This window comes from Equus caballus, chromosome 9 (genome assembly GCF_041296265.1).
Source record: "Equus caballus isolate H_3958 breed thoroughbred chromosome 9, TB-T2T, whole genome shotgun sequence".
Classification (NCBI taxonomy): Eukaryota; Metazoa; Chordata; class Mammalia; order Perissodactyla; family Equidae; genus Equus; species Equus caballus.
The window spans coordinates 26538185-26553469 of NC_091692.1; positions in this window are offsets into that span (position 1 = coordinate 26538185).

Here is a 15285-nt window from a genome sequence, read left to right on the forward strand (position 1 = left end):
TGGATAAAGAAAATGTAATATATACATGCAATGGAGTATTATTCAGCCTTAACACGGGGGGAAATTCTGACACATGCTACAATATGGATGAACCCTGAGGACATTTTGCTGAAATAATCCAGTCACAGAAAGACAAATGCGATGTTATTCCACTTATATGGGGTGTCTAAGGTAGTCAAACGCATAAAAACAGGAAGTAGAATGATGGTCTTCAGAAGCTAGGGCAAGTGGGAACTAGGGAGCTGTTGTCCAATGGGTAATAAGCTTCAGTTCTGTACGATGAAAAAGTTCTAGAGATTGGTTGCACAACATTGTGAATATAAGTAACACTACTCAGCCATACGCTTAAAAATAGTTAAGATAGTAAATTTTATGTTATGTAATTTTTATCACAGTAAAATAAAGAAATGCACTGGCTCTTATTTTTTATTTATTAAATTTTTTTTGAGGAAGATTAGCCCTGAGCTAACATCTGCCACCAATCCTCCTCTTTTTGCTGAAGGAGACTGGCCCTGAGCTAACATCTGTGTCCATCTTCCCATACTTCATATGTGGGGGGTGCTTGCCACAGCATGGCTTAACAAGCGGGTGCAAAGGTCCACACCTGGCATCTGAACCTGCAAACCCCAGGCCATCAAAGCAGAACATATGAACTTAACCGCTACGCCACGGGCCAGACCCCCGCACTGGCTCTTAACTATGCAAATTCAATTTACTTCCTCATACTTCACTGAAATTGCCTCATGGTTCTACAAAAGAATGACAGCGGCAGTATTCAGCAAATCTAGTGTTCTCTGTTATGAATATAAACTTCTAGAATAGAAGCTCCTCATGTTATTTCCCTTAGTACCATGTCCATTACTGGGAATGTACGAGGTGCCCCATGTGGGTCTGTTCAAGAAAAGAGAGAGCAAACAAGAACTAATAAATGAGTGACTTAAGAAAAAAAAAATCAAATCTATCCAGAGGAAGTAAAAGCAGGCATGTCCATAATATAAATGGACTGGGGCAGACTTACCTAGCAGGAGTCAAAGGTTACTCTGAGTTGTCAGGCCTGAATGACTTTAAAACTGAGCTGTAATAGCAAGAAGAATTAGTCTAGAAGCCAGAATACCCAGTAATTTTCTTCTTTCTCAAAACAATATTCTGGGCCTCAATTTAAGACTGAATATAGAAGATCTAATTGAATCCAGATGTTCTGCTAATAGTGACTACTTAAGCAGTCTTAGCTGATCGATTACCTCTGCTTTTCCTAAACATTACTTAATATTTAGGTAGAGGCTTACCCTTGGCTTGACAGATCAACCATGGAAGACCACGGCCTCATGTTAAGAACTTAATGTGTCTTCACTGGGTAAATCTTGTAAATTAATTTACTCCTTTGTTTTCACTTACTTCTGAAATACAACCTCACTGTTATTATACTTTCAATGAGTATGAGGCAAGCATTAAGTACTTGATTCATTAAAAGTAGTCATGCTATTTGAAGGACTGACCAGTGGGTTTCGCCCAGAGCCACCTGAACAGCCTTAGCACATGTCAGGGTCTAAGCGAATCTGCAACTATGCTCCACAGCAAAACGTGAATGAGCATGCATTATCCACTGCCCTCCACGGCCCGGGAAGCTCAATGGTGTGCACAGCACTTCGCAAGGATGCTGACAAGTCCAGCCTGGGCAACAACAGAATGGGTTCAATTCTACTTCTCACGTCACTTGGGAAGGAAAATAGGTAACTTCTACCTTTAGAAAGAACCAAGAACTCTGCTCATGAGAAGACTGGACCTCTTGCTTTCCTCTGTGTGTGTGTGAGAGAGGGAGGGAGAGAGAGAGAGAGAGAAAGAGAGAGAGAGTCAGAGAGGAGGCAGGACTCCTATACTGGTGCTATCCAAGAGTCCTCAAACATTATAACTGACTCATTGGACAGCCCAGGGCAACTCTTCTGTGTCTGCATAATAAGGGGCCCAGCAAATATTATTCCTTTTACTTCCTGCAGATTTCTAAACCAACTGAGATATTGTATTGGACTCAGGGAGACAACAGCAAAATGCCAGCCTCGTTCCGAATAGAGCTGTAGCTGGAGAAGGCGGCTTCAGTGTGTTAGCAGAGTCAGCTTTCAAATACGATACCTCTGAATTAGGCTGACCTCCCCACCCAGGCGAAAACAGCCCTGGCAAATCTAAAGCAGAACAAGGATCGCGCCCTCAACAGACAGGCTGGCCCAACAAGAGAAGGGAAGGTGAAGGGGCTGAGCTGCGCATGCCCGGGTCCTCCCCTGCCCCTATGTGGAGAAAGAATAATGGGTGGTGAGGCAAGAAACACGCAGAGTTTAGGAAAATCCCTCCTCTGGAAACTAGAAGAATGCGAAAAAATGGTCCCCTTTCCTGGGAAATGAATGATACATTAATCAGGCTAAAGCAAATGTGGTGGTAGGCTTTAAACGAAAGAAAGAAAGAGGTGGGGGCAGCGGGAGAGAGAGGCAGTTTATGAGTGACATGCACACATACACACACACTCAGTTGTGTATATTTTATATACAGTGTTACAGGTAGTGGAGATATTCAACACAGCACCCACTTCCCAATATTTATATTTATCTGTTAGGTCATCTTTAGAACTAAATGTCTCTAATATTTTTTCTTATACTTCTTTCCCAATAAAGTATGGAAAAATAAAGAAGATCAAGAAAAAAAATTGCACAAGTGAAAGCATATTCAATATTTTTTAAAATGCTGCAATGTCAAATAATTTACTACAAAGCAATGCTGACATTTAAAAAAATTGATAAAATTCAATAACTTATTTTGCTGTATTATCTCTAAAATCTCTTGAGTTATTCCTATTTCAAATGTCAAACACATTAGGCAGATTCCCCCAAAGCAGGAGCAAAATGCTCTTTTCACCTAGTGAGCACCGTGGTTACATGTTTATTATAATTCTGAGCATATATCAACATTGCTTATTATTCTTTCAGTTTAAATCAAATTTATGACCGAGTCAATAGCCTATTATACTCACAGCATCTTTGCACATACAAAAATTATGCATACTCTGCAGACACAAATAAGCAGAGTAAGAATGACAAGTGTAGAAGGAGAAAAATATATAGCTTTTTCAGTCTTGTATCAGGAAAAAAAAGGACAATTACTGTTTTCTTAAATGAATAATTCTTAATCTCTATGACATGGCTAAAAACCTAGAAGAAAAATAGGAGTCCAGCAAATATGCTCTCCCTCCTTTTGATACTGTGGTTAACATCCCCTTCCACCCCGGGCCTTCTGGAACCCTGGCTGCACTCTGAACGCGCTGATCATGGTCCGGGTTTTCCATTAGCTTGCTCTGCCTACTCGGCTAGAACTGACCTAGAACGCTTGGCACTCTCTCCAGAGGAGACACTCCTGTTTACCACAGCTCACAAAGCCAGGAGCTGAGCCTTCAACCTCCTGAGTTCACAGAGCCACTTTCATCACGGTTCCATTGTGCTATCTCTTAATAAGGTTCTCCCCACTTCTACCGCACTTTCTTCATTCTCTTCAGTTGTATCTTTTGATCTCTCCGACATTCTGCTGCCTTTCGTACTGACTTCAGCACCTGATTCATTTTCTTCTTTTCCATCCCTTTCCTTGCCATCATTCTCAGGAATTCAACTAGGACCAGATGATTCTTCTAACAAATTGACCTGATAGTCACAGAACCTCCTCAATGACAACTGCTTTCACCCCACTCTAACTAACCATGAACACTGAGGTGTCTTTAACTTCAGTATCATTTAAACGACTGCTTACATCACCTTCTCTCCTACTTTATGAACTTGATTTTGCATTCATTGAAAGTTCTTGACTATTTCTCTCAGTTAACCCATCAGCCTTCTTTTGGCACCTCTGCCTCCCTTCCCAGCCTAGACCCTAGGGCTCTGGATTATACCTCTTCCTTATTCTTCTACAAGGTGCATTCGTCAATCCCTCTTCTATTTGGATACCTTTGCTTCCTGATTCTGAGAATTGCTAGATAAAATGGTAAATATATGCTCATCTGTTCCCTATAGATTCATCTTCTCCACCTTGTGCTCTGTGAAGCATTCTACCAAGCCCCTGAAACTCAGCCATGATTGACTTGTTCCCTGTCTTTCTAGCTTCCTCCATATGCTAATCACTTCCAAACTATTGCCTGAGACTTGTGTGGCCCTTCAGTAGTCACCACACCTGAGAGTGGGCCTCTGCATTACAGTCAGTTCCGAAGGCCCGAGCCCCCAGCGCTCCTCACAGGGTTGGGTGGGCAGGTAGCACCAAGCTACCAATACCTTTCTCTTCCACTTTTGTCAAAGGAGACCATCATTCCTTGAAGGCAAGCCCCAGGTTTAACAATACAGTTCAGGCCTCACTACCTCACTTTCCTAGACTATTACAGTGGCCCCTAACTGTCCTTGGCACCTCCGGTTTCTCCATTCTCCACTCCATCCTCCACATTGCTGAGAGGATAAACTGCCTAAAGAACACTTTCAGCATGTCACTTCTTTGTTCAGAATGTTTTTGTGGTTCCCTATTGTCAAATAATTCTTGAATATAAGACCTCTCTTAGGTTTCTCATCGTAAGCCCTAAAATGTCCTGCAGAGCAACCTACAGGACTTGGGCCCTAATCAGAGGTTAATGGATTGCATGGGTTGATAAATTCTGGTGAAATTTATTTTTAAGTTTAGTAGCTTATTAAATTAACTGAGAGTTTCTGCCTGTTTCCTGTTTGCTACATTTCAGTTCAGATGATGAAACATTTACTGAGGATCACTCTACGGGGGTTATTGTTAGGGGAAGGGATCACCATTGTTTAATTGTTACTGTGGGCTGAACCTTTTACTCTATACTTTATATGCATTATCCTTTAATTCCCAAAACAATCCTGTTGGATGGATGGTATTGTCTCTATTTTAAAGTTAAGGAAACTTTCAGGATCTAAGAAACTTGCATAAGGTAATATACATTCAGAGATGTCTGGCACCAAACTATTCCAAATACCATTTTTCTATCGTCCAATGTAGGGAATCCCCATGTGTCTATAAAGGAAAAAGAGCAAACATACACATGCATGCACAGATAAATTTTGAAAAGTCCCTGTCTCAAAATCAATAGATTCTGGTGCCAACAAATGAAAATGTAATCAAGTGTAGAATGTGCTATTTTCTCCACTTTATGGCATCCTCAAGACAAAATGGTCTCTCTCGACAGTCATCTGATCTCTTCCTAGAGAAGCAGAGTTAAAAGAGAAGAAACAAATGGCTTCAATGACACTCTCAATACTCTACAGTGTGACAGCACAAGCAACCCTGTAACCAGCTCTCAGCAGAGTCAGGGGCCATGCAGAAAGTGCCTTGTCATCTGCAGACGACTTTGCTGCGTGCAACTTGGGAGACGTATCAGATAAGCTGACTGCAATTGAGAGCTCATTCTTTTCTTCATCTACTGAAAATTTGCTAGGGTAAAACATTCAGAGGCATTGCCCCAAATCCTGAAGTATGTCTTTATCCTGGAAAATACTAAGGCTAACAAGTACCAGATTGTCATTATAGAAATATGAAACCACCAGCTCCTTTTCAGTTTATCTGTCCGAGAACTTCACTCTCAGAGAAGATAAAGGCCAAGCCAAGAAGTGATGACTGATTCAGAAAGATAAATATTCCCTGGGGGACCACCTGGAGGAGCATGGGGATGAGTTAGAAAAGACTATGCAAAGATTTCCTGTTTACTTTAAAATTTAAATTAGATTGTAAATAAATTTGGGTCTAGCCACTGAGGCTTAAGGCATAACACAGAAATTAAGTACCCATGAATATACAGATAAATAGCATTTTACTAAACTTTCTACAACTACTTCTACTGAGGTGGCAATGATTTAAGAGTTGGAAATAGTAACTAGAATTCTTATGGTTCACATCTTTATTCTTATATAATATTTTCTCTAAACATCATATGCTGAGAATACTCTATTTGGAAGTGCATTGCTAACAATTCACAATCCTGAAAAAGACAAATATTAAAAGACTATAAAATCTTTTTCTTTCTTGACAAGAGTTTAGTTTGATCACCCTTAGATAAGTGTCGATTTCTTTTTTTAACAATTGTAACCCCAAAGAGATGGATGAGCCCTCACTAATATCTTAATTCTTCTTGTATCTTTCAAAAAATTGAAAGTGTAAGCAAGATTATGTGTCAAAAGATCTCCTGTTCCGTCTCCCACTGTGTCATATGATAATTTAACTAATAGTATTAATCGGCAACATCTGTTTTAATGAACCTTATGCCTAAAGTAACTTTGTCATATGTCCACTGCATGTAATAAGAAAATCTGAGCATTCACTAGCTTTAGAGTCCTCTAATTTGGTTCAACTTCAAATAGTCATTTTCATTTGTAACTGAAAAAATAATAATATACTTAATTACATTTTTAGTGATTTTCATTATAAGTTTTTAAAAAATACTAATTAGATAATTTACTTTCAATGATAACATCTTAATTCAAATCAATTTAAATTTTACCACTAGAAATAAATGACTCATTTACTGCAACTGCTTACAAATCATATTTTTCTCCTTATTCCAATACCCATTCTCTACATTTTTTATTGTAAAGGTGTCTGCTGTTCTTTGAAAGGAAAAAGGTTATAAGGATCAAAGAGCTTGCATGTATTAAGGAGCATTGACTGACGTACATTTATACGCTCACAGGCAGATTTGCATGCATATCAAGAGACAATGCTGTTTCTTCCCAAATCTATTTGTACCGGTTATATTTGTTATAATAATTATGTAAATTAATAAAATATCATATAAGCCATGAATTATAAGGGTGAACGGAGAGTAGTTTCTAATGAAACTAATCAAATGCACTGAAAAGATTGATTAAAGGTAAAACATAAAAAAATGTTTAGTTTGGTGTGGGCAAGACCATTCTCAAAATTTGGAGGAAAAAAATCATAATAAATAAAAAGTATTCTCTCCTAAATTCAACTTGTTTGCAAAAATTCATAAGTACTTTTTCATCTTTAAAAAATTGAAGCTGAAAAGCATAGATTTCAATTGCATAATAGAGAAACCTCGGCACCTACAAAGAAGATAATGAAGAACTAAGACCCACAGGGCCATATTCTAAGTAGTGGCCTAGGCGATACATTCAAAGGCTATAAATAAATATCTTTTCTATGTATAAAATCAAAATAAACTGTGTAAGATATGTGTGTGTATCTTTATTTTAATTCTCCACCTCAGCCTGATTTTTCTGTTAATTAATCAAGTATTCGTCCTTATCACACATCTTCTACTGTAACATAAACATCTGAAAGCTTCTATTTTCTCAATGAAGTAAAGGGCAATGCCGCCTCTGTAGAGCAGCAGGAAGTGTTGGAGATTTGGAGAATGTGGGAAAGAGTTGCATATTTAAATACCTAGGATTGCAGGAGTGAGATCTCAGTTGAGGCTGGTGAACATTAATTTATAGGAATACCAGCCTGGTTGGCAGATTTTCTCCAGCAACCCTCTGCTACTTGGATACAAGCAATGGGATTGTGGGTGGCTGAGTTCATTCAAGGTTAGGGTTTTACCAGGTGAGTAGGCCAAAAACAGAGAAAGACAACAAAGGTGTCAATATTTGCAGAGGGTGATCATAATAATGAATCGTAGAATGTAGGCTAGACGAAGAATGATAACAAGAGGAGGGTCAGTGGACAGAAAGTGGTGGGATTCGTGGGTTAGGATTTGCAAGAAGGTTTTGAAAAATTGTTGCTGCAAAAGTACTTGAGTGTATGAGCTAAAATGGAAGGGAGCTATGATCAGGAGATTTTAATTAGAGATTTCAGAGGTGGTCTAGTTTCTACTGATGATATAGTGCAAGACACGCCTATGGCAGTGGGCGGACATGGCACAGTTGTCAAAGGGTCATTGAAAAGAGGTGCTCTGGAAACTGAGAAGCTAAAATGTGAAGGTATCTTCATGGAACTTGCAGTCATCTAAGAAGATGGCAAAAGTTTGAGGAGAAAAAGAAGGCTGCCATCTAGGGACTAAAGTGTTCAATGAAAGAAGTCATGTGAATGGGATTTTGATTGTTACAAGGGAGAGGAAGCTTATACAAATGAACAATGTGAGCTTCAAAGAAGCAGTTATTGTTTTCATTTTTTTTCTTTTTTCAGAAGAAAAGGAGAGCTAATAGTCTGGAAATGATATGGGGAAAAGGGGTGGCAAGGACAATATCTAATGAACTGGAATATGAGAAAAGAAAATGAGCCTTTTTTGGGAAGGCCTCAGGGGAAATGTTACCAGAAAAGAGCTGACTTGCAGGCGAAAAGCTAATAGGAAGGTTCCGAGAAGATGAAGAAAATGCTAAAGCTCTTAAGAATGTAGGGACATTTACTGATGCAAGAGGGCAAGTTACTTGTTCAAGGCCAGAGAGCTAGTAAGTGGCTCCACCAGAATACAAACCCAAGTGTGTCTGACTCCTAAGCTGTGTCATGCTGCTAATCAGAGAGAGAAAATTCACCCAAATGAATGAATTGGATGTTAGATGTGGGGAAATACATTTTCAGAATTCTTTCATTCATCTCTTTTATTTTGACAATTTCAAGGACATTAGGTTTGTTACAGTGGCATTATTTCTGAAAATGTTACCTAGAAAAGAAAATGGTTAAGCAGTCTCAGAAAACACCAGCTTCAGAAGCTCCAGTTAGCCTCAGAAACTCGATAGGAACGTCACAACTCAGGTGGGTCTTTCGGAGCTGGCAGAGATGTGACATCACTTGAGGCAGCAATGCTATTTTAGAGCTTATGAAGCACTTTTTATAAACTGTTGTTGCACTGGAATGCTTCCCGCAAGAAACTATTCAGAATGAAAATGACAATGGGAAGATCGAATTCTCATCAAAGTGGATTATTCTGGCAGAAAGAGTATGCAAAATATCTTGAAGGCATGTGCACTATGCTTAATGCATGTCATTTAGTATTCATTTTCTGAGATATTGCATATAATTTTCTGCATTGGAACATTCTATCCCTAAACCCCTTGAAACAAAATACCATTCAAGGTCTAATATCCTGACCAAATTCATCTCTCTTCACTGTGAAGAACGATAAAGTACAAGGTGAAGGGAACTAGAAACAGGATGTTGCCTATATTTATTTAATCCCCTAAAATTTGCACCATAAAAACAACTTAAAAATAGGAAGAATTAATCTTGCATCTAGTGTATCCCATCAATTCTAGGCTTAAATTTCCTGTGACATGAAGCGATTAAACAGCTTCCCAGAGCAATGGGCCACAGCAGCTCTTCTTTTCCCCAATCCATTCAGAAAAAAAATGTAGTGGAGATTCTTCTGCCAGCAGATGTAAATCCTGTTACCCTCTCATCCACAATCTGCTTTTCCCCAGTGATCCACATTGTCTTTATTCTCCTCAGGCAACATCCAAGGAAAGTATTTTTCTCAGCTTTCTAGGTTTGGTGGCCACCTACTGTTTTATCTGCCCAGTACCTTTATTCCTTTTTCTGGAAGCTCCACTGCTCCTTTGCACCTAACCACACAAGGTGTGAAACAGAAAGGGCCACAGGACAATGTGACCCTGGCCACTCTTGATTGGTCCAGAGCTGGACACCTGACTCAGGTCAGACCAATCAGAGACCCCCAGGGGTTTCAGAACTGCTTGAATATGTAAAGCTCGGATGCTGTCACTACCGTGTTTACTGCCACGGGAGAGCAAAGAAGTGAGGGAAGGTGACCTCCAGGACAAGAGAGGAGAATAAAGAACACAGAAATGTGTTTTCAACAATGTTCTCAGTGCTGCTGCTTGAAAAAAGCAGAGTAAACCCTCATGTCTCCCTGTGCCAGTTGTTCCCAATCTCCATGGGCATTCTTGCCCAGGGGTTCTGTGAGACACCCCAGGATCTCTGTATCTTTATATGACACTGCCTTCCTGATTTTGCTGAACATTCTACACTTTGGGATTTTGCTCTCCAAGCAAACAAAATACTAGGTATTTAAGAAGTTGTTGCATCTATGATTTCTCTAAGATGTGCCTAGGAATACACACTTTTTGAAGCAGAAACACTAAAAGAATGCACTCATTTTCTATATGAACAAGTACTTTGAAAGTATCTGTCTCAACCACAACCCTGTGAGTAATAATAACAATGAGAGTTAATGTTTATTGTGAGGTAATGAAGTTTTAAACACTATGCTATGTAGATTACAGTCATTACTGCATTCAATCTTTATACAATACTTATAAGGAAACTGAAGCTCAGAGAAGTCAAGTGAGATGGATAAAGACTCCTACCCTGGTCAATTTTTAAGGAAGGACTTACCCCAGCTGTTGGGAGTGCTGTGGGCAGGCAGTCTTGATCTGTTGGCCCCTTCAGGGTTAGTCTCAACTGAAGAAAGCTGTCTCCCTCAAGATCACACCCCTTCTGGTTTATAGCCCATATCCAGTGACTGAGTGAAGGACATCAAGGTGCCACATCAATCTGCAGTAACATTCTAGCTCCAGAGTTCCCAGAAGGCTGACTGAGGCTGTAGGGTAGGAAGACATTTCCTCTATCCACTCTGGGTCCTTCTGGCAGGACAACAAATTCAATTCACATGAGACAGAATAACAGGAGAAAATTAAACAAAGCTTTATAACATGTATATATGGGAGAGGTCAGGCAAGCTAAGCAACTCGCCAAAATGGTGGAAGCTCTCACCTTAAATACTACCCTCAGCTAAAGACAAAGGAGGATGTTTGGGGTGGGGAGAGTCAGTTATGGGAGATTACCAGAAAAGCACAGTAACAAGGGTAAGGTTATCATGCAGATTTAAGTCCTTGCCTTCTGCATTGATAAGAGTTTCTAGAGATAAGGTCATCCCCTCTTCTTCCTGGTACAGAGAGAGAGACACTTTACAGATGGAGATTTCCTTTATGAATGTAAATGTCTCTCAACAAAGGGTATGTAAATTCTATCTTCCAGAGTTTCTCTTATGTCTGCAGTTTTTAAAAGTAACCAGCCCAAAATAATCCTCATGCCAAAAAGACATATCTTGGGGTGGCCAATTCCAGTCCCCAACAAGGCTATTAGGCATATCTTGAAGCTCAATTTCTCCTCTGCCCAATTCTGCTTCCTTTCCCTCCCTTCTATGGTTTTTCATCCCAATGGTGCTCCCTAATAAAACTTGAACACTAACATCTGTCTCAGAGGCTGCTTCCTGGGAAACTTAACCTTCAGCAGTTGGACTGTCCAAGTTCCTCTAGCCTGCAAGGGCAGAACCAGGATTTATATTAGAATTTCTGACCCCATTGTAGTTTTGATTTGCATTTCCCTGATAGCTAATGATGTTGAGCATCTTTTCATATGCCTGTTGGCCATCTGTATATCTTCTTTGGAGAAATCTCTGTTCAGATCTTTTGCCCATTTTCTGATTGGATTGTTGGTTTTTTTGTTGTTGAGCTGAATGTATATTTTGGATATTAACCCCTTATCTGATATGTGGTTTGCAAATATCTTCTCCCAATTGTTAGGTTGTCTTTTCATTTCATTGATGGTTTCCTTTGCTGTGCAGAAGCTTTTTAGTTTGATGTGGTATCATTTGTTCATTTTTTCTTTTGTTTCCCTTGCCTGGTCAGACATGGGACTTGAAAATATGCTGCTCAGACCAACGTCATAGAGCATACTGCCTATGTTTTCTTCTAGAAGTCTCAGAGTTTCGGGTCTTACATTCAAATCTTTAATCCATTTTGAGTTGATTTTTGTGCATGGTGCAAGGGAATAGTCTACTTTCATTCTTTTGCATGTGGCTGTCCAGTTTTCCCAAACCCATTTGTTGAAGAGACTCTCCTTTCTCCATCGTATGCTCTTGGCTCCCTTGTCGAACATTAGCTGTCCATAAACGTGTGGGTTTACATCTGGGCTCTCAGTTTTGTTCCATTGATCTGTGTGTCTGTTTTTGTGCCAGTACCATGCTGTTTTGGTTACTATGGCTTTGTAGTATAATTTGAAATCGGGGAGTATGATACCTCCAGCTTTGTTCTTTTTTCTCAGGACTCCTTTGGCTATTAGAGGTCTTTTGTTGTTCCATAGAAATTTTAGGATACTTTGTTCTGTTTCTGTAAAAAATGTTGTTGGAACTTTGGTAGGGATTGTGTTGAATCTGTAGATTGCTTTAGGAAGTATGGGCATTTTAACAATGTTAATTCTTCCAATCCAAGAGCATGGAATAACTTTCCATTTCTTTGTGTCTTCTTCAATTTCTTTCAACAATGTTTTGTAGTTTTCAGTGTACAGATCTTTCACCTCTTTGGTTAAGTTTATTCCTAGGTATTTTATTCTTTTTGTTACAATTGGAAATGGGATTGTATTCTTACAATGAGTTATCACCTCACTCCAGTCAGAATGGCTATAATTAACAAGACAGGAAACAACAAATGTTGGACAGGGTGTGGAGAGAAGGGAACCCTTGTTCACTGCTGGTGGCAGTGCAAACTGGTGCAGCCACTATGGAAAGCAGTTTGGAGTATCCTCAGAAAATTAAGGATAGATCTACCATATGATCCAGCTATTCCACTGCTGGGTATTTATCCAAAGAACTTGAAAACACAAAGGCATAAAGATACTTGCAACCCTGTGTTCATTGCGGCATTATACACAATAGCCAAGACTTGGAAGCAACCTAGGTGCCCATCAAGGGACAAATGGATAAAGAAGATGTGGTATTTATACACGATGGACTACTACTCAGCCATAAGAAATGATGAAATCTGGCCATTTGTGACAACATGGATGGACCTTGAGGGTATTATGCTGAGTGAAATAAGTCAGAGGGAGAAAGTCAAATACCATATGATCTCACTCATAAGTAAAAGATAAAAACGAAAAAAAAAACCCCAAACACATAGCATTGGAGATTGGATTGGTGGTTACCATTGGGGAAGGGGGGAGGGGGGAGGGCAAAACGGGTGATTAGGGTCACATGTGAGGGGATGCACTATAATTAGTGTTCGGGTGGTGAACATGATGTAATGTATACAGAATTCAAAATATGATGTACATCCGAAAAAAATAAAAATTAAAAAAAAAAGAATTTCTGACCCCAAGCACATGCATTTCTCCTCTGTGTTGGCCACAGTATATATAATGCATCAGTGCCAAAGATTATTGAAATGCCATTGAGTCATAACTATTTAGTTCACAATGCTTGCCTTGTGAACAGAAATACAGTCTTTTCTCCAATTATCCCAGAGAGAGAACTCTTTGAAATTTGTAAAAAATAAAACTGTCCCCTCCTTACCAAAAATACCTCTGTAAATATACATAATCCAAAATTAGAAAGTGAAAGCTTATTCAATAATAATTCTCATTGACTGCAAAGAGAATAATTCATTTGTGAAAAGAAATGACATTCTACATTTTCATTATTGCTGCAAAATACATCTGTGTGTGATATAAGACATTTTAATCTCAATTACAAATAAAATTTATACCAAGAGTTTCCCATAAATTATTGTCTTATTAATCCTGAAAAATTCACACCCTAAAACCAATGGAGTAAAAGTAGGAAAGCAGATGGAAATGTCAGGATTTCCCATTCATGGTCTAGATTTGTTTGCTATTAATGAGGAATTTGTATTCAGTTTAGAGGAACTAAACACAAACCACCCACTCACCTTATCTTCAACCCTTAGGGGTCACTTAGAAATGGCTTTTCTCTGTGTACAAAGATGACAGAAAGCCCTTTCCAAAAATTTGACCCAGTTGGAGAAGAAAAGAAAAAAAAAGAATTTCAAACACTTTTCTGGGTTTTTTCCAACAAAATGGTGGACATTAAGAAGTTAATGGATAGGCGGCCTTTAATGAATCCCATTTTTTCTTCCCAAATGGGCCTGGAGGGATGAGAGCTGGCAGAAGAAGAAAGGTGAATTAACACTGCTTGGAGTAATGGTGTCCCCCCTCCACTGTGGGTGAGGCCAGCTGTGCAGATTTTATCCCAGTTAGGAAAGCGTTTTTTCTTCCTTAAAGTGGTTTAGGCCATACTGCCCTTAACAAGTGTGCTCTCCTTAGATCTGTGTGTATTCTTTGATTTGATACTTACCTCCTGGATGACCCTAAAGGAGGGAGAGGCACATCTTCTTCAAAGGAGCCTGAACTGCATTGCAAAAACCTAACTTGCAACTTTCTACTGACTTTGGATTGTGTTACTAAAGCCCACGCTGAGGCATCGTGCTGAATGAGTACCCTGCTCCCTTGCTACCAAACACCACACCGACCCCTAAATGGTATCTAGTCAGAATGACCTGGACGTCCGGAAATCTACAGTTGGGTCATTACCTACCTTAGCTTACTGAAGGATGGGAGAAAGAGAGATGGAGCATAGGGAAGAACTGGTAGGGTTTCCCTGAATGGGAGTCACAATGTCAAGCTCCTGATAAGGAGATTTAATGAAAACAGAACAGACAGGACAGCAAGGCCATTCCTGGAGTATTTAACTTTCTTATTGCGCTTATTCTTTGAACTATGAAGGTATTTATATAAATATATAATTTTATGAAAAGAATAAAATCTTCTAAACTCTAGATCCCTTTAGTTAGTTCCACCCCTCCAGTACAATGTAGCTTTGGACGCCAACAATGTGGAGCGTCAAGGACATGAGAACAAGCACATTCATCCCCCACCACCGCCCCCAGGGACACAGCGCAACCTCTCAAGATGGCTGATCACCAGGAGCTCCGGGGCTGGTTCCCTGTGGACAGGAGAGGAGAGAGTGAGAAAAGAATTAGCCAGGAAGTATCTTGAAAGCAAGTATACACAATCTTTTTTTCAAAAATACATTAGAAGCAGGTGACCTTTGGAGGGTGGGAGAGTCTGCTGCTTTTCAAGGCTCCTTCTCAGGAAGGACTGACTGTTCAGCACCTGGGCCGACATATTATACGTTGAACACCTGGTGAATCTTATTTAGTGGCTGAGCCACTGTGTTTTGTGTCCTCTTTGTGTATTTAAAATTTTTAATTAGTTGCAGACATTTGAAAATCAGGAAATGTTAATGAAAATTCAGATTTCTACCTTCTTAAATCTAGCAATACCAAGCCCATATTCTAGAATGACAACACCCAGGCAGCAATGAGCAACCATTACTCCTTTAGAGGGGAGAGCGCTCCCCACAGTCCCACCGGCAGTTCTACTCCCACTCAGAGTGAGCCTGGAGCCACTGGCCTTTGTGTGTCCCCCAGTCCAAGTGAAGAGGGGAACGGGCTACCCTGGGTCACCTTAAGAAGTGTGTAGACCGTG